This window comes from Phyllobates terribilis, unplaced genomic scaffold (assembly GCF_046119375.1).
Source record: "Phyllobates terribilis strain yellow unplaced genomic scaffold, ASM4611937v1 Scaffold_1__5_contigs__length_1240528914, whole genome shotgun sequence".
NCBI lineage: Eukaryota > Metazoa > Chordata > Amphibia > Anura > Dendrobatidae > Phyllobates > Phyllobates terribilis.
The window spans coordinates 1,083,128,231-1,083,148,815 of record NW_027362761.1 but is presented as its reverse complement, the minus strand read 5'-3'; positions in this window follow the sequence as shown (position 1 = coordinate 1,083,148,815).

The window sequence follows — 20,585 nt, the reverse complement described above, 5'->3', positions numbered from 1 at the left end:
TTCTGCTATGACAAGGCTTTTTTGCCGCTGCTCTTTCAACCTGACGTAATTGCCTGTAGGAAAGAGTCCTCAATTTGCCCTTATCAGCACGCACACGTGTGTACTGTGAATCAGCTACATACTTCTTGATTGCCAAGACACTTCATCCTGATCATCGAACAATGTTGATTGTAGTCATGCCTTGACCTAAACACTCAACAATTTGTTGCTTCTCAGCAGCCGACACATCCTTTTTCTTTCCCATTTTGGCAGAAAATGTAGGCTGCTTAATAATGTGAGAGAGCCTTCTTAAGTAGTCTTGCCTTTCATTGGACACACCTGCCAAACTAATTAGCACAGGTGTCTGCAAATGCTTACAGTGATATAAAGAGCCCTGACACACATCACCATCAATGAGTTTAACTGACAAACAAACAAATTCTTCCCTTATCACTCCTAAACACTTTTTGCACAATAATTTGGAACGCAGTGTACATGTGCTTTTCCACAAAACACCAGTGGTTCACGTAGTGAATCTTACAGTTCTAACTTGCCAACCGTGGTCTGTATGGAGTTGTTCAATAAAGGGCCCAAAATTAAGATAACATAGATGGGAGAGGTCTCTATGAATAGGAATTCCTAAGTATTTGATACCCTGTGAGGGCCAGGCAAAAGGAAAGTTGGACTGGATGAAATCCTATAAGGATTTGGGGAGGGAGACATCGAGGGCCTCAGACTTCGCTGTATTGATTTTAAAATTTGACCGTGTAACAAAGTGATCTATTTCAGCCATAACAGCATGGATGGATATATGTGATTGAGTGATATATACTAGGACATCATCAGCAAATAGAGAGCACTTGTACTCGGTGCCTCCCACCTCAATCCACCTAATATTGGGGTTATGGCGAATTGATGAGAGCAGGTGCTCCGTCACTAGGATGTATAAGAGAGGGGACAGAGGACATCCCTGCCTTGTCCCATTGGTGATTGTGAAAGGTGATGAAAATGTTCTGACGCACCCCCTGGGCCTAGGGACACCCGGAGCCGGACCCTTTTTGGTGGATGCTGGTGGTTGTAGTCTTCGTGGCGGCGACCCGGTTCCGTGGCTCAGGGTGGTCAAACCAGTGGCGGAACTATTTATGTGGTTTTGATGTTTAAATGTCTGACTACGCCACCCGTGGATTGCGGTCAGAGTGAACCGCCGCTACAGGGCAGACCGCTGATGCTGGTGTTGTGGGTGCAGCAGAGCGTAGCATAACTCCCCACGGGAGGAGTATAGCCTCAGGGCAGTGTATGCGGAGGATGGGGGTGATGGTGCAGGGCAGCAGCAGTAACGACACGGAGTCAGTGATGCAGTTCAGGGCCTTTACTCACAGTTCTTATTATCCAGACCACGTCTGCAGGTAACGGCTGCCCACGTCGTACTGTGCTCACCAGGTGCGGGGCTCAGACAACTCCCAGATAACTTTGGAGCGCTTCACAGGACCCCCTTTGTGTGTCCTTTGTCTGGCCTTTCTTACCAACACTTCTGTCCGGCTGCCTCGGGCCTCCTCTTGGTAAACTTGGCGCCAGTTTCCCTGACCCTATGTGGTGCCTTCCTAGCGGGTGTAGCGAGGGGCTGCGCCATATAAAATGTCAGAGCCTCCGGTTTCTAGCTGAGGGTCGTTTCCTGCCTCCACTAGTTCGGGGACCGGTCTCCCCCTTTGGCCTGACCCCTCCACGCAGGTGGATTCGGGCGTGCGGTGGCGACTCGCCCGTCCGCACCCCTGGGATCCCTTCATTCCTCGTTCCTGGAGCCTTCTCCGCTCCTCTTCCTTCCTTCTCCCTCTTGCAGGCCTGGGCCTCTGTTACTAGGCCCGCCTCCGGAGCAGAGCTCATGCAGAGCCCCTGCTCCCTGCCACTTCTGCTCAGACTTCTTTGCACTGAACTAAGATGGTGCCCACCTTTTATACCCCCTTCTCAATGCACCCAGGAACTGCTTCCTCCCTGCTCCTGCACTACAGGGTTCCCCTTCCTCAGTGTTCCCTCCCCCCACTCCAGCCAGGGACAGGGACTGTCGTGCCCATCTCAGGGGCATATTGGTCGCCCTGCCCCACGGCAATGTGGTGTAATGCATGCAGGTGTTGGGTCCTGATCCACACTCCATCCTTACCTGAGAGTGAGATATCACACCTCTGGGTGAGGTGCAATACGTCTGTAGCAACCGAGCCCTCAGGGTGCTACAGTTCCATTTATCTTCAGCCTAGGTGACGTATTGTGATACAGGGCCGTGATTTTGGCTATAAAAGGGTCCCCTATACCCCTACCCCAAGCTTTTTAAGAGAATCATATATGGCGTGCCAGGAGACTCTATGCAATGTTTTCTCAGCATCCAATGAGAGTATCTACTTACAAATTTTTAACTGCATCTAGCCCAGGAAATACTTTGTGCCTAGTAGCAGTGTCTGCTAGTCAGCGGATTATCCCGGCTGTTAAGCAAGCTACACCACCTGTAGTTTGGACACTTAATTTTTTCAAAGGAAATGCTTCGGGACCACGGGATACTCAGTGAAGAGCATCAGGAGGCACCCCAAGGCATAGGGGCTGGGACTGGCAGTAGAATGCCTTGCGGTGGACAGCCGAGCTCGATCCTTATAAAAGCTTTTTAACTGCAGCAGCTTTAGTGGACGCTACTGGAGCTGGAATTACGCGGCTGCTGGCATGAGACTTGCCCTCCAATAGATCCTTGTAAATGGATTTAAAGTGTATTCATTCAAATTAGAGAGACAATTTAAATTAAAAAACTTAGAGCTGCCTCCACCACAGGGGGGCTCGCTCGACCCACCAGCGGACAGGCACCAGTATTGGGAGAGGGGGGCTGGCCGTCAGGGTTCACCGCGGCTCTGGCACAAACCCGGCGACACGGAGGTGGCACGGGCAGGAGCGGACTGGCCGTGTCGGCTTCTCACTTTTTGGATTTTAGAAGGGCATGACATGCCTATATCTGTGTCTCCCCCTCCTTTTACTCCTCCACCTCTTTTCTTTTCTCATGACTATATGTACTTGTCACTTTTCCATGTGTTAGTTGTGTCTTCTGAGCAGTTTGTCAGCTTTTGGACACCTTTGAAGGTGTTTTCTATGTGTTTCTATGTGTTTTTGTTTGCCTGCCATTGGTTTTAATGGTGTTCGAAGGTGTTCGACGAACAGTTCGACGAACAGTTCGGCGAACACACGGGTGTTCGACGAACCGAACCGAACTCGAACACTACGGGGCTGGCTCAACACTACTCCTGAGGTCTTATATGTGGAGTCTGCACTGAATACCGATGGCCTTGTTGATGCTGGTACTCAACAACTGCCCTCTTCTGCTCACATATCCGTCCCAACATCTGCAGTGTAGCATTCCAATGCGTGGGGACATCACACACCAGTCAGTGAACCGTAAGCTGCAAACGCTGCTGAAGCATGGCAAGGGCAGTGGAAGCTGTAGTTGACTTTCTAAAATGGGCACACAGGTGGCGTACTTTAACAAGCAGATCTGGCAACTCTAGGTAGCTTTTGAGAAACCGCTAAACCACGAGTTTAAGCACATGGGCCAGGCATGGTACATGTGTGAGCTCGCCTCGCCTCAGAGACGCCACAAGGTTCCGGTCATTGTCACATATGACCATGCCTGGCTGTAGGTTAAGCGGTGTGAGCCACAGATCTGCCTGCTCTTTCAGAGCTGTCCACAACTCTTCAGCATTGTGCGGTTTGTCACCTAAGCATATTAGCTTCAGCACAGCCTGTTGCCTCTTGGCCGAGGCAGTGCTGTGACTGATGTGGTCATTTCGGAGATGTAGGCTGAAGAGGAGGAGGAGGCTGAGGAGGATGAGGTGCAGGAGCTGTAGACTGTGGGGGCAACCCTGATTGACCTAGGGCCCGCAATCCTCGGCGTCGGGAGGATGTGTTCCGTCCCAAGGTCCGACTGGGTTCTGGCTTCCACTATGTTAACCTAGTGTGCCGCCAGCGAGTTGTACCGTCCCTGCCCACAAGAAATTGTCCACATGTCCGTGGTTAGGTGGACTTTCCCTGTAACTGCATTGTTGAGGGCACGGCTAATGTTGTGGGACACGTGCATGTGTAATGCGGGGACGGCACACCGGGAGAAATAGTGGCAGCTGGGGATCGAGTACTGAGGGACGGCCTCTGCATCAGCTTGTGGAATGCTTCCGTCTGCACGAGCCTAAAAGGCAACATTTCGAGCGCAAGCAGTGCAAAATGTGTGAATTTAGTAGTGTGGCCTGTGGGGCGTTGGCTGCGTATTTGCGCTTGCGTTCTAAGGACTGTGGTATGGACAACTGAACACTGTACTGGGACAAGCATGTGCTTACTGATGGTGCTAGTTGAGAGTGTGCAATGAAAGGTGCAGGGCAGGAGGCTTGCATGCACAACAGCGGAAGAAGCAGTGGTGTCACCCCCAGGCACTGTTCCTGGACCCTGAGGTTCAGCCCACAAAGTCGGGTGCTTTGCTACCATGTGCCTGATCATGCTGGTGGTGGTCAGGCTGGTAGTTTTGCTACCCCTGCTGATGCTGGCCTGGCAGGGGGTGCAAATGGCCTTTTTGGGGTTATTGGTGGAGTCTTTAGAAAACAACCAGACTCGGGAAGACCTAACAGTTGTACTGACAACGTCTGTCATGTTGGTGTTATGGGGAATGGTTGCCCACCTTCTGTCTGCGGCAACCACACTGCTTCTTCCTGCCTGTTGGGGTGCTCTGCCTCCCTCCCTCTTTGTTTTGCTGTCCTCGCTCTGCATGTCCTCCTGCCAGGTTGGGTCAGTTACTATATCTTCCACCACCTCATCTTCCACTTGCGCACCCTGGTCCTCCTCCTGACTTTCTGGCAATTGTGTCTCATCATTGTCCACCACTTGTGACACTTTCCCACTGTCACCTTCGTATGACTGTGGCTGCTCAAATATTTTTCCCGAATCTATAAATGGAAAGGTGAACAGCTCTTCGGAGTGTCCAAGTGTGGGATCAATTGTCTCTGGGCACTCGGCATGGTGGGAGGATCAGGGTGAGGAATATGCGGTCTAGACTCACGGCTACTGAGACTTGACCATAAATAGTAGATAACTTCGATGAAAACGTAGCAAAGTTATGTGGGCAATAACCATATCAATTTATGCTACTGTGTGGACTAATATATAGACCGATCGCTCTAAACACTATCAAAGACTATACCTAGAAATCGTCACCACCATGCCCATAAACACAACCTCAACTTTCAGTTGCTGTTGAATCTCCTCCACCAACATCAGCAGCAGCATTATCTGCCCCTGAGCTCTTGAGCTGACTGCAAAAGTAGCAGATCATCCTATGGAAGGTCACTTAGCTGGACATCAGCTCCACTTTTTATCACCAACTCCTCTGATGATATCACTTCCCCATCTTCCAGACCTTTTTTCAATGTCTGGTCCACCCCACAATCATTATTATCATCAACTTGACTATCATTTTGATTGTCACTGACTTGAATGACAGTTTTTTACAGTGGAAAATTTTGTATGTTTCTTGCCCCTTACCGATTCTCACCTTTATATTTTCTCTAACTCTGAGTGCCATGACCAATATGGCAGCCATTGCTAGGGCCCTTACCACCGTGGTTGCCATTGCCATTACAAGTTAACCATTTGAATCATGTCCTCCTCCCCCTCTGCCCCTGTCTCTTTCAAGTCAAACATTGCTATCCAATTCATCAATTGGAAGAAGCTGTTGAGAAACATCTTCATTAGCACATAGAATGCTGTGGCTTAAGGGACGTTGATTTAGTTTTTAAAAAATCTATGATAGTCCCTAAATGACTGTTCTATACCACATAAATTGATAGCTGCAAGGCATTATTAGGAAGTCTGCCAGACCGTAATTGAGGCCATTTGATCTTTTTCTAGTTCATGCAATGTTCTGCAATGTGTAAAATGACAGTAGCCATTTTAGGCGCAACACTCGAAGGGAATAGTATATTGTTTTTTTTGCCGGATTCCTAAAAGTTTGTTACAAATTTGATTAAATTAGAATCGATTTTCTCATCACTACTTATACGTAGTGATGGGCGAACCCGTGGATGTTCGGGTCCGGCGGGTTCTGGCTGGCTTGTTGAGCTGTCACATCATGCCATGGCTCAACAAACCACTCAGATGTAGCAGAGCTGGAGTTTTTCGTGGGACAGATATGGATTATCTTCTCGTCAGACAGGTCGTTCATTATTTTTTATTTAACAGTAATAAATGGGTAAAAGAGGGTGGGGAGTGTTTCTTTAAAATAAAGGAGTCTGTGTCTTGAGTGAGTTCTTTCAATTAAAGTACTTTATTGTGGCTATGTACTTTTTACAATATCCATGGCCCCTTTCCAGTCTGAGAATACCAGCCCCCAGCTGTCTGCTTTAGCTTGGCTTGTTGTCAAAAATAGGGGGGATCTCATGCCGTTTTTAAAATTATTTATTTAAATAATTAAAAAATACATATTTTTAGCACTTCTAAGAAAGAGCTTTATTTCTCTTAGCGTTGGTTTCGATATGCTTTTCTTTAGGCCTTATGAGTTTGGTCTGAGGATATTGGTGTAATGAATACTCTCATCAGCCTCGCCTGCTCTCACTGCTATCAGCAAGACCAGATGTAGGATGATGAGAGTAGTACTCACATCAGTCGATGCCTGTGACCAGCGGCAACCTTTTTACCGCCTGTCAGAGCTGCTGGCCTTATGCTGTCATCTGGGGAGTGCAGCACTTTGACTGGCGGTAATGAACTTACCTCCGATCAGAGCAGCCGATGTTTCTCGCTCTGTCACACAGATGACAGCACAGGAAACACCTGATGTTTGAGCTGCTTAACCCGAACAGTAACATGGACTTCCTGGAGAAGGAAGGTGTTCGATACAGACCCCGAACTTTACTGTTCGGGTTGGCCCATCACTACTTATATATGTTTTACATTAACATTTTACATTTCCTTCTCAATGGATAAGTTAGTTCTTTCTTGTTCCCCTGTTCAATGTGTGTTGAGACATACAGTAACTTTATCTCCCAGGGTTTTCACTTGCTTGAAATAAACGCTGTACAATATATACTTCTGTGAGACGCCGCTCTTGCAATTTTGTGTCCTTCATTCCTAATAACAGCATTATTCTTTAATCTCTGATCATAAAATCCCCAAAAAGTACTTGAAAGATAAAGGCAGAGAAAATCTCCACCAAAAGCACCACATGACACATTTTAAAATAAATATCTTGGATTTGGATGTTTCTTATTATGCCATTGGTGCCTTTGTTATTTTAAGCATTATAAAAGTAAAAAAGAAAATAAGGTGTGCAGAATTTATCAAGGGATTTATATCACTTTCATGAACAAATAAATTAAAAACTTTTGGTGCTCATCTTTTCTACACAAAAAAATACAATGTTTTATGCTGAATTACATTTCTTTTGCTAATTTTCAAAACTTAGAAGGAAAAGTGGAAGGGGTTTAGTAGGAGTGGTTATACCAGTGACATCTCCCCAACAATGGCAGACCACATTGCAGCTATGGGGCCCGTGAATCAGGGCTAGGTTTAGTGCTGAACAGCACTGCGCCCATCATCTCAATCTCAGCATTATTGCTATCATGCTGTGGGGGACTTTAGGGGACAGTGGAGGCTATGCTGTGTGTGGGAGGCTGTGGGGACCATCATACTGAGTGGAAGGTTGTGGGATGATCTAAGTAAATCATACTGTCTGTAGGGTTGTGGGGGCATCATACTAAGTGCGAAGACTTTGAGGAACCATAATACTGCGTGTGGGACTCTGAGAGGCCATCATCTGTGTGTGGGTGACAATAATACTATGCAAGAGGGCTGTTGGTGCATCTAACTGTGTGTGACTGGCTGTGAGTGAATCATATTGTGTTGGGGATAAAAGGGGGACATCATGCTGTGTGGGAATTGTGGGGGGCATCACACTAAGTGGAGGGCTATGTGGGCCATATTACTGTGTGTGGGCTACAGTGGTGGCCAAAAGTATTGGCACCCCTGAAATTCTGTTAGATAATACTCATTTTCTTCCTGAAAATGATTGCAATCACAAATTCTTTGGTATTATTATTTTCATTTAATTTGCTTGCAAGGAAAAAACACAAAAGAGAATGAAGCAAAAATCAAATCATTGATCATTTCACACAAAACTCCAAAAATGGGCTGGACAAAAGTATTTGCACCCTCAGTCTAATACTTGGTTGCACAACCTTTAGCCAAAATAACTGCGAACAACCGCTTCCGGTAACCATCAATGAGTTTCTTACAATGCTCTGCTGGAATTGTAGACCATTCTTCTTTGGCAAACTGCTCCAGGTCCCTGATATTTGAAGGGTGCCTTCTCCAAACTGCCATTTTGAGATCTCTCCACAGGTGTTCTATGGGATTCAGGTCTGGACTCATTACTGGCCACCTTAGAAGTCTCCAGTGCTTTCTCTCAAACCATTTTATAGTGCTTTTGGAAGTGTGTTTTAGGTCATTGTCCTGCTGGAAGACCCATGACCTCTGAGGGAGACCCAGCTTTCTCACACTGGGCCCTACATTATGCTGCAAAATTTGTTGGTAGTCTTCAGACTTCATAATGCCATGCACACGGTCAAGCAGTCCAGTGCCAGAGGCAGCAAAGCAACCCCAAAACATCAGGGAACCTCCGCCATGTTTGACTGTAGGGACCGTGTTCTTTTCTTTGAATGCCTCTTTTTTTTTCTTGTACACTCTATGTTGATGCTTTTTCCCAAAAAGCTCTACTTTTGTCTCATCTGACCAGAGAACATTCTTCCAAAACGTTTTAGGCTTTCTCAGGTAAGTTTTGGCAAACTCCAGCCTGGCTTTTTTATGTCTCGGGGTAAGAAGTGGGGTCTTCCTGGGTATCCTACCATACAGTCCCTTTTCATTCAGACGCCGACGGATAGTATGGGTTGACACTGTTGTACCCTCGGACTGCAGGGCAGCTTGAACTTGTTTGGATGTTAGTCGAGATTCTTTATCCACCATCCGCACAATCTTGCGTTGAAATCTCTTGTCAATTTTTCTTTTCCATCCACATCTAGGGAGGTTAGCCACAGTGCCATTGGCTTTAAACTTCTTGATGACACTGCGCTTGGAAGACACAGGAACATTCAGATCTTTGGAGATTGACTTGTAGCCTTGGGATTGCTCATGCTTCCTCACAATTTGGTTTCTCAAGTTCTCAGACAGTTCTTTGGTCTTCTTTCTTTTCTCCATGCTCAATGTGGTACACACAAGGACACAGGACAGAGGTTGAGTCAACTTTAATCCAGGTTAACTGGCTGCAATTGTGATTTTGTTATTGCCAACACATGTTAGGTGCCACAGGTAAGCTACAGGTGCTGTTAATTACACGAATTAGAGAAGCATCACATGATTTTTCAAACAGTGCCAATACTTTTGTCCTCCCCCTTTTTTTAGGTTTGATGTGGAATTATATCCAATTTGGCTTTAGGGCAATTCTTTTTGTTTTTTTTCATTGAAGTCAAATTAAATGAAGATAATAATACCAAATAATTTGTGATTGCAATCATTTTCAGGAACAAACTGAGTATTATCTGACAGAATTGCAGGGGTGCCAATGCTTTTGGCCACCACTGTATGTGTGGCCATCATACTAAGTGGGGGCTTGTGAAGGCTTCATACTATTAGGAGGGTATTATTCTGTGTGGGGGCTGTGGTTACATCATACTTTGGGGCTTCTAGCAACATACTGTGAGTGGGTCACTTGGGGGACATTATACTATGTGTGGGGGATTGTGGGATCATCATTTTGGGAAGGGGTTACTGTGGAGGCCTGTTACTGTGTGTAAGATAATTGTAGGAGTATCATACTATGGAGGTATCACTGTACGAGTGGCCATATTTGTGTGGGGGAACTGTGGCAACATACTGTAGGGACATCATACTGCGCTGGGGACATAGTAGGGACATCATATTGTCTTGGGGGCACTGTGGCAGTATCACACTGTATTGGGGGCACTGTTGGGCCATCAGAATTTGCTGGAACACTGTGAGGTCATCATACTATGGGGCAATTCACTGTAGAGGTATGACACTATGTAAGTTTCATCTTTACGGGTCATGAAAAGGGTGTTGGAATATAGGAGAACACTAAGGGGCTTTAATAAGGGGAAAATTACTGTGCAGGTGCTAGAATACATGTCCCACCCTTGGTCTTTAAAAGTTGAGGGAAATGCCTTTCAAGACTGCATTTATGCACCATGAACCCACCTACTCAAACAAACATATGTGAGGGCCAAATAAGACTTTTTATGGGGCCCAATGATTTATATTTACAACCCTGAGTGAGGCTTCACAATGACTGACAGATTCGGGATAAAATAGGCTTCAAGTATACAACAAATGTACACTAGTTCATAGCAGATGTAGAGTTAAAGGGGTATTCCCATATCCAAGTTCCTATCCCAATATGTAGTAGGTGTAATAATAGTAATATTAGCAAATATCTCCAATTAGAAATGTAGTATATTTTTTCTGATTCACTATCTCTCTTTCCTCATGTGCAGGCATTGCAGGACCTTAGGTAACCATGGTTACGTCCACTGATAAAGTCACAGTTAGTTAGCTAGTTGCTAGTGGTCATAACCGTGGATACCTAAGGTCCTGCAATGCCTGCACATGAGGAAAGAGACATAGCGAATCAAAAATACTATACTACATTTCTAATTGGGAGTTATTTGCTACTATTATTATTATTACACCTACTACATATTAGGATAGGATCTTATAAATGGGAATACCCCTTTAGGTTACCGGTCAATGGGCAATTTTATTGAGGAAGCCAGTGGATCCTGCTGGATCCACTTATGGCTTTGGCTCTTTTTATCTGTTTTTATCTGTTTCTAAAAAAATAACATGGAAAACTGCAGCAAACATGTCAGGGTATTTCCAGTAAGAACTGTGTGGGAAACAAACCAAATACATTGTGCATAATTATTAGACAAGTAAGTATTTTTCCCATGTTATTATTCGTATACTTATTTTCCATCTCCAAGCTGTATAAACTTGAATACTTATTCGTTTGAAGCAGTTCAGGTGATGTGTATTTGTGTACTGAGGGAGGATGTGGACAAAGGATATCAACACCCTTTTTCAAGGTATGCATACCTAGGCAGCTTGTATTCTTTAGGAAAAATGGGCCAAAAAGAAATTTAACTGACTCTTAAAAGTCAAAAATTGTTAAAGCACCATTCCAGCATCATTATTTTATAACTCTGAAGTGGTGCTTTAAATGTAAGCCCCCTGCCTCATTCTTATACTTACTGTCTGGCTGCTTCACCTTTTACCAACACCGCTCGGGTCCTGAGGCGCCATCTTGTGCCCGTAACTTCTGGCTGGCCAGAAGTCAGAATTTACGTCACAAGAGCTCAATGCAAGTCTATAAGAGCAAGAACAAGGCTCCAATGAAGATGTTTAAAAAAAAAGTGACCTCCGGTGTGCTCCATGAGACACTGGAGCTGCCGGCAGGTCTCTTTTTCACTGGAGACCGATGGGAGAAATGCTTAAAAGGATGAAGGCGGCGGCAGGTGAGTATGAAACAGGATGCAGGGGAATTGCAAAAATAGCACCACTCCAGCGGTGCAATAAAAAAACTGCTGGAGTGGTGCTTTAAAAGTCTCATAGAGGGATGCAGTGCTTTTGAAATTGCTAAGATATTGTGGCGTAATCACAAAACCATCAACAGTTTTGTTGAAAATAGTCAACGGGGTCACACAAAAAGTTTTGAGAATAAAGATGCAAATTAACTGCCAAAGATTTGAGATTAATCAAACGTGAAGCAACCAGGAAGTCATTGTCCTCCAGTACTGTCGTATTCCAAAACTACAACCTCCCTGGAGTGCCCAGAAGTACAAGTTGCTCCAAGCTCAGAGACACGGCCGAGGTAAGGAAAGCTGAAACCCGACCACCACTGAACAAAACACAGAAGGTGAAACGTCAAGACTGGGACAAGAAATAGCTGAAGACAAATTTTTCAAAGGCTTTATGGACTGATCAGATGAGAATGGCTCTTGATAGACCAGATGAATCAGATGAATGGGCCCGTGGCTTGTTCATTAACGGACACAGACCTCCACTTCAGTCAACTGCTAGTTGATATCCTTAAAGATTAGCTAGTTGGACCATTTCAAGTTAAATATGGATTTAAGATCAACTTCCAAGTGTACTGAAAGTTTTTAGAAGACACTTTCTGCAAGCAGTGGCACCGGAAAAAGAATGTATATTTCAAGAAAAACATAATTTTTATGCAGGACAATTGCATGCATTGAAGTATTTGTTTAGCCAGTAAAGGCTTTAAAGATGAAAAATAATGACATGGTCCCTTTTCTCACCTGACAAAAACCCTATTGAGATTTTGTGGGACCATCTTAAATGGTAGTTTTACGGTAAAGTAAAACAGTCACATCTCTAAACTAGGAGGCTGTGGTTGATACTGTCCAAAAAGTTTAATAAAAAATGCTGTAAAAAGGGTGCTGTGGGGCCATCATATTGTTGTTTGGATTAATGAGATGACATAAAACTCTATGTATTGGAGTTGTGTGGGCCATCATATTGTATATAGGGGTCATTATAATGTCATGTTGTCTCACCCACCACCGACCACCCCACAAATTTATTGTAATGTCATGTGTTCTCTCCCACCCCCAATAAATTGTAATGTCATGTCCTCTCTCCTAGCCTGTAGCCAAATTCAATACAAAGCCATGTCGTCTTTCGCATCCTCCTCCCCTAATACATTAAATTTAAATAAAATAAAAAAAAATTGCTTATCTTTTTGAGCAATGCCCTGCAATTCTGCTTTCTCCGCCCATCCCTTTGTGTATGACTCAGCTGGTGCAATAACTTCTTTTAGAAAATACTCACCAGTTGAGTCATATTGAAGGGGATGGGCAGGAAAAGCATGTCTTTCTGTTGGTTTTGCTGCTATTCTCTATTGCCAGCAGAGGAGCTACAGGAAGGCTTACTGCCCAGAGATGTATGCAGCTGATGGTCGCACCAAAAATATTATAATTTATAATGAAGGATATCTGGCCATGGGCACCCCAGGAGCCACAGGCCCCAGGAGGTAGCCCAGATTGCCCTTTTTATAATATGCCCTTGAGACTGATTAGAAAAGCATACACAAAACAACAATACTACAGGCCGTTGCCTTGCCATATTTGTGTTCCTGGGTGTGTCCCTACCAATAATTGTTTGTTGTGTCATATTTATTCAGGTAGATTTAATTTGATTATCAAAAACAAAATAAATGTAATCTACATATTTAACTGTCTGTTTTAGCACACCTTTTTAAGTAGTCAAATTTGAGATACGCACACACTACACAACTATTGTGGAATTGCTATTGTTGCCTTAGACTTTTTGGGCATTTTATGTAAGCAAGCCAGCATTTCTTGTTCATGCCTTTTTTCTAAAGGGTTGATTAAATGTGGTTGAATATTTTCTAAGCATTATACTTGTGTACAATATGTATGGTAAATGAAAAAGTGGCAGTGGCAACGGACAGGAAAGTGTGAAAGAAAAAACCCTATACAACGGCCAAGAATATTGGAGCTGCTTGCAGCAGCACCACCACCATCTCTTTCATTAGCCCTTTGAGCAATAGTACTATCAAGCACAGATTACAATTGACCTCCTTAGCCTTCAACAAGTGTATTAATTGCCACAAAGAACAGAACATAATGGAATATAACTCGTCTTAGTCACAGTAGGATGATCTTACCTTTGACAGCAAAACCGAAAGGTCAAGTCAGTGTTCTGCACAATCATCCTTCTTCTCCATTTTAACAGTTAATGTTTTACATAGTTGACTTTCAATTTCACAAACTATTCCTCAATCCGTTCAGTCCCTTAGTCTCCTAAACCACAGGACTTTGGGAACTAAAGAAGATATTTCACAAAACCAATTTCTTCCAGTTGATTTATTGGATGAGCTAAACAGTCAGCTTTTGAACTCTGATAAAATAGGGCTAGAAGAGATACAGGACATGATTCAAATGTCTAGCTGTGTTGGTGGATCTGTTAGCTATGGTTTTAAGAGCACTGGCAGTATCAGCCAATATGGTTGTAGTACCCTGAGTCAGGGTAACTCTAGGGATGGGAATCAGAATGGGAGACAAGTGTAGCACCCTGAGGATTCGGCTGCTACAGGGGTATTGCACCTCAACCCAGAGGTGTGATATTCCACTCCCGGGTAAGGAAGGAGTGTGGAACTGAGCTCAGATAGACTGCATGCACTACATACATCCCATTCCAGAGGAGCAGGCCGACGGTACTCCCACTTAGAAATGTGCAGGTACAACCGAGCCTGTTCCTGGCTGGAGTGGGAGGGGGGTGGTACATCCCATGTAGTGTAGGGGCAGATAGGGGGAGCAGTCTGGGTAGTGATAGGAGCTCATTGGGTGCTGGTCACCTGAGCTCACACATAGAGGGATATATAAGGAGGGCACCAACTTAGATCAGGGTCAGACGCTGAGAACAAGTCAGTTGGAGAGGAGAGAGAAGGAAACAGCAGCCCTGGAGAGAGAGAGAGTGGAGCAGAGAAAGACCCAGAGGGGGAAGACTGAAGGGACCCAAGAACCCAAATTAGAGCACCGGGTGAGGAGTCAGCAAGAGGGTACCGGAACCCAAGCTGGTGGGGGCAAAGACATTCCCCAGCCAGAGACCGGAGACCGTGGGCAGTGTCTGTCACGGTCACCCACCACATTCACCCCGAAGGCACACCACGTGGAGGGTCAGGGAACCCAAGGCCAAGGGTGTCCCAAAAGAAGGCCCGAGGGAGCTGGACCTAGGTGAATCCCTGGTGGGGACGGCTGAAGAAAGGACAGAGGGAGAGCTCAGGGCCACGCTCCGGACTTGTTTGGGGGTTGGCTGGATCCAGGACCTGGTGGACGCAGCACGGCTCGGGTGGTCACTAACAGCTGGAGTGACCGAAACATCAGCAGTAAGTAAACTCCCTTAACTGCACAACCCGAGTCTGTCTTCATTGCCGGCTGCACCGCACCACCACAACCCCAATCCTCTGCGCCTGTCCCCTCTGAGGCTATACCCCTCCCGTTGGGGGTTATCTCACCAAGCTGCGCATCCACCATCAGCCTCAGCGGACCCTGCAGCAGCGGCGGCCACAGTGACCGCATCACAACGGGTGGCGTAGTCGACACAAAAGAACTTTAATAACATCTGTAGGACTGCCACATAACACTGAGCTTGACGCCCTGGGCACGGGACCGGGTCACAGCCGCTCGGAGACTACAACCCCCCATCTGATCCGGTGCCGGGTATTCCCCTCAAAAAGGAATATGTCCCAGGGGGCGCGTCAACTTTGGCGTAGTCGGCAGGATTACGTGCCCGCAACACCCGGGTACTGCGTGCCTGAAGAAAAGTGCAAGTTTACCTCAGAAAGAAGACTCCTGCCGGTTCCGGAGGGTCCACGCCATCGGACTCCATCACCAGTCGTTTCCCGCCGATTGTCCGCCATTTCCAGCTTGTTCCCGCCATCTGCAGAGTTTCCCGCCACTGGGCGACGCTTCCCGCCAAAACCGCAGATTTCCCGCCTTGGAAAAGCAGCGGACGCCATTATGGGCGTGCCAAAGGAGGGCAAGAGGCCACCTCCCATCGTGGGCCAGGACAGAAAATGGCGCCAAAAGTGGAAACCGCCCCCACCAACAGAGACTGTGATGCTGGAGGTGTCTGTCAGCGTGAAAGAACTCCCCCTGGAGCTGACAGTCACCGAGTTGCCCCGGGACCGCCCTCGAAGTGGGAGGAGACGAAAGAGAAGAGAAAAGATGGGTGTCGCTTGGAGCAGTCTGGAGCGAGCGCACCCGGAGGCAAGAGGTCTAACGAGGAGTAGCGGAGGAGCTCACCCGGAGATGGAGAGAAAGCAGAACAGCACCGGCCCGCTGGCCAGGAGTCTGCTAGAGACGGAGGAAGGAGGGCAGAGCAGCACCGGCCCGCTGGCCAGGAGCCTGCCGGAAGCCGAGCAGAGCAGCACCGACCCGATGGTCAGGAGCCTGCTAGAGTCCACAACCCCGCTAGGTCTAGCGGAGATCCTAGCGCAGCTCCCCCGAGACCGGGAGTGTGCACAAACTGCCCTGGAGGGCCTCGCACGGAGGATGGCCCGGGTACAGCGCGAGATACTGGCGGAGTGGAGCCGGGAGATGGCTCAGCAAGCAGAGACCAGTCAACGGAGCACGCTACCCTGGAAGAGGAAGCAGACCGCCTCTGAGGATGGCGCGGGAGGACCCAAGGCCGGAGACGGCGCCGAGGAGGGAGCCGAACGCATGGAGGCAGGTAAAGGGGACGCCTATACCCCAAGCCGTGACACCGCTTACCTGCCCCAGCTCCCCGTCGCAGAGCCCGAAAGTCCCCCTGCTGTGCCCGTAGCCGCCAGGTCACCGCCATGGACTAGGCCCCGACTGGAAGCCGCCGCAGCGACCCCTGTGACGTCACGCGCCCCGACCCGGAGCGTGACAAAGCAGGAAGTACCACCAGCCTGGTCGCAAGGCCTAGTACCCCCGGGAGCCGCATCACCAACAGCGCCCCCTACCTCCGCGGAGCCTCCGGCCTGGCCGCAAGGCCAGGTAGCCCAGGGCGCCGCCGTCCTAACGGTGCCCTTCACCTTCCAGGTGCCCCAGGCCTGGCCGCAAGGCCTGGGCAACCCGGGCGCCACCACCACCGCGCCCGCGCCCGCAATGCCTAGGGTGCCACACCTGGGGGAGGACCTCTTCGGCCAGCTCACATGGCCGGACGGGCGGCCCTTCATCTGGCCCGAAGGGTACCCTGAGCTGGAGCGGCAGCAGAGACTAAGACCCCTGGATGAACCCCTGATTCCGGCTCCGAAGCCCGTAATAAGGATCTCGCCCCCGCTAGCGGAAGCACAGTTTGAGTGGGACCCCACCGGAGAAGATCTAATGGGGTTCACTCAGGAAACTAGGGCAGCTGCAGCAGAGCGTGCGGAGTGCTGCCGCCAACAGCTCGAGGAGTTTGCGAGGGAGCGGAGAGAGAGGCGGGTCCGGGAACAACAGGCCCAAATAAGGAGCGCCGAGCAAAAGAGCCGGACCAGGAGGGACCCCCGTGCAGCGCACAGTCCCCGTACCACCGGGACTGTAATCAAGTTTAACCAGCAGCACGGGTGGGGCTTCATTCGAGATAACAACACCCCCGGCGACGTCTTTGTCACGCGCAGAGACGTGGAGTCCCATCTGCCGGAGGGGCACAGAGGTCGTGACCTCTACATCGGAGACGAGGTCACCTTTACCCGGCACAAGTGTGCCAAAGGACCTTACGCCCTCCACGTACACCGCCTGACGGAGGAGGAAGACGCCGTTGAGTGCGGCAGAGCAAGTGATGTAAATAGTTACCCGACCGGGTACCAAAGAAACTGTTGATATATATATATATAGTCCCCGTTGGGACCAGCTGAGTGAACTGTTTACCCGTTAACCCCTTAATCCCACAGGCTGAGGACTGTGAGCAGCCATTCCCTTTCCTCTAACTGGCCGAGGACTGAGAGCGGCCAACTTCCAACTTTCCCTGTATATAGTTGCGCGTCCTAAAGCGCCCCCTACCGGTTTTATAAGAAAACCAGATTTTTCTAAGAGACTGTCGCACTTTTCCCGGACACACGTTGCACAGTGTCCGGAGGAGGAACCAGAGACAAGAGAAGTCTACGAGAATGTTTATATAAAAAGTTTTATATATATATAATGTTTATATGTTTTATATGTTCATATAAAAATTTTGTATGTTTTGGTGTTTTATGTCTTACAGCCCGAGGACGTGCTGTGATTTACCGGAGGGGAATGTAGCACCCTGAGGATTCGGCTGCTACAGGGGTATTGCACCTCAACCCAGAGGTGTGATATTCCACTCCCGGGTAAGGAAGGAGTGTGGAACTGAGCTCAGATAGACTGCATGCACTACATACATCCCATTCCAGAGGAGCAGGCCGACGGTACTCCCACTTAGAAATGTGCAGGTACAACCGAGCCTGTTCCTGGCTGGAGTGGGAGGGGGGTGGTACATCCCATGTAGTGTAGGGGCAGATAGGGGGAGCAGTCTGGGTAGTGATAGGAGCTCATTGGGTGCTGGTCACCTGAGCTCACACATAGAGGGATATATAAGGAGGGCACCAACTTAGATCAGGGTCAGACGCTGAGAACAAGTCAGTTGGAGAGGAGAGAGAAGGAAACAGCAGCCCTGGAGAGAGAGAGAGTGGAGCAGAGAAAGACCCAGAGGGGGAAGACTGAAGGGACCCAAGAACCCAAATTAGAGCACCGGGTGAGGAGTCAGCAAGAGGGTACCGGAACCCAAGCTGGTGGGGGCAAAGACATTCCCCAGCCAGAGACCGGAGACCGTGGGCAGTGTCTGTCACGGTCACCCACCACATTCACCCCGAAGGCACACCACGTGGAGGGTCAGGGAACCCAAGGCCAAGGGTGTCCCAAAAGAAGGCCCGAGGGAGCTGGACCTAGGTGAATCCCTGGTGGGGACGGCTGAAGAAAGGACAGAGGGAGAGCTCAGGGCCACGCTCCGGACTTGTTTGGGGGTTGGCTGGATCCAGGACCTGGTGGACGCAGCACGGCTCGGGTGGTCACTAACAGCTGGAGTGACCGAAACATCAGCAGTAAGTAAACTCCCTTAACTGCACAACCCGAGTCTGTCTTCATTGCCGGCTGCACCGCACCACCACAACCCCCATCCTCTGCGCCTGTCCCCTCTGAGGCTATACCCCTCCCGTTGGGGGTTATCTCACCAAGCTGCGCATCCACCATCAGCCTCAGCGGACCCTGCAGCAGCGGCGGCCACAGTGACCGCATCACAACGGGTGGCGTAGTCGACACAAAAGAACTTTAATAACATCTGTAGGACTGCCACATAACACTGAGCTTGACGCCCTGGGCACGGGACCGGGTCACAGCCGCTCGGAGACTACAACCCCCCATCTGATCCGGTGCCGGGTATTCCCCTCAAAAAGGAATATGTCCCAGGGGGCGCGTCACAAGCAACTTTTTATATTTCCCAAACAGAGTCATCTGTGAGCTGAGTAAAGCATAATGTAGATGACAATTGGTAACCAGATCAGTGTGTCGAGGAGGTCGTCAGAAGAGGAGAATGGTGGAGTTGGCGGTAAAGAGGTGGAGCCAATGTCTGGCTAAAGGGTCTTCTGGGGAAAGATCTGCTTCTTTTGCAGTCAACTTGGAAGCAGGTAATGCTGCATTTAATGTTGGTATAGACAGCTCATCAGTGCCTGAAAGCACTGGTGATGATAGTAGTGATAGTGAGTGTTATGTGCCAGCATCTCAGCTGTGGAAATTATTTTTCACGTTGCAGGAGAGCCAATATATTATAGTGTGCAGACTTTGATAGAAAATAGCCATGGAAATCCTAGCACACATCCATTTTTAACTACATTTCTCCATCAGCACTTGAAACAGCATCATCTACTCCCATAAGAAAAGAGAACTTACCAGCAAAATGAGCAAGACTCTAGTTGTTCACAATTTTTTTTCTCATCGTAATCATTGATCTGGTATCCAGTCAACATCCATAAGCAGTGCCTGTTCATTGTCATCATCACCATATCACCATTATCATCCTCATCTACTGCTTTCAGTATTCTTCCTCTTCTCTTTCTCTGGCGTTGTGTAGTGCCGGCGTCCCTGCCCTCTGCTAGGCAGGGACGCTGTTCCCCTCACCGCTCTGCTCCGTGCCCGGCGTCCCTCTCCCGCTCTGCTGGCAGCGCGCGCTCCTTCCCGGCCACTGTGCTTAGGGCGCGCGCGCGCGCCCTCCCTCTTAAAGGGGCCGCACGCGCCGTCCTAAGGAGTCCCCGGCCAATGGCCGGAGGACTTTACCATATATAAGGCACCTCCTCCAAAATGGAGGTGCCCGAGCAATGTTGTTGCACCGTTCTACTCTGCTTCAGCCCTCAGGTCCCGTTGCCAGTTACCTGCCAGTTACCGGCCAGATTCCTGCCAGCTTGCTGTCCTAATCCTGCCTGATTTCCTGTTACCTGCCTGCCTGCCTGAGGTCCGACGGTCTGCCTTACAACTCCGGTCAGTCTGTCTAAGGACCAACTTGCCCGCTCACCTGGGAGCGCACATCAGCTACCTGCCTGCTTGCCTGAGGTCCGACGGTCTGCCTTACAACTCCGGTCAGTCTGTCTATGGACCAGCTTGCCCGCTCACCTGGGAGCGCTTCTCCGCTACCTGCCTGCTTGCCTGCCCGGAGGCTCCGCTGTCACGTGCTGTGACCACCAGCTATTTCAGACTCTTGCCCGCTCACCTGGGAGCGCTTCTCCGCTACCTGCCTGCTTGCCTGCCCGGAGGCTCCGCTGTCACGTGCTGTGACCACCAGCTATTCCAGACTCTTGCCCGCTCACCTGGGAGCGCTTCTCCGCTACCTGCCTGCTTGCCCGCCCGGGGGTTCCGCCGTCACGTGCTGTGACCACCTGCTATTCCAGAGACTCTCGCTTGCTCACCTGGGAGCACACATCCTCCATCTGCCTTGCTAGCCTACCTGGAGGTTCAGCCATCACAGGTCGTACCTAC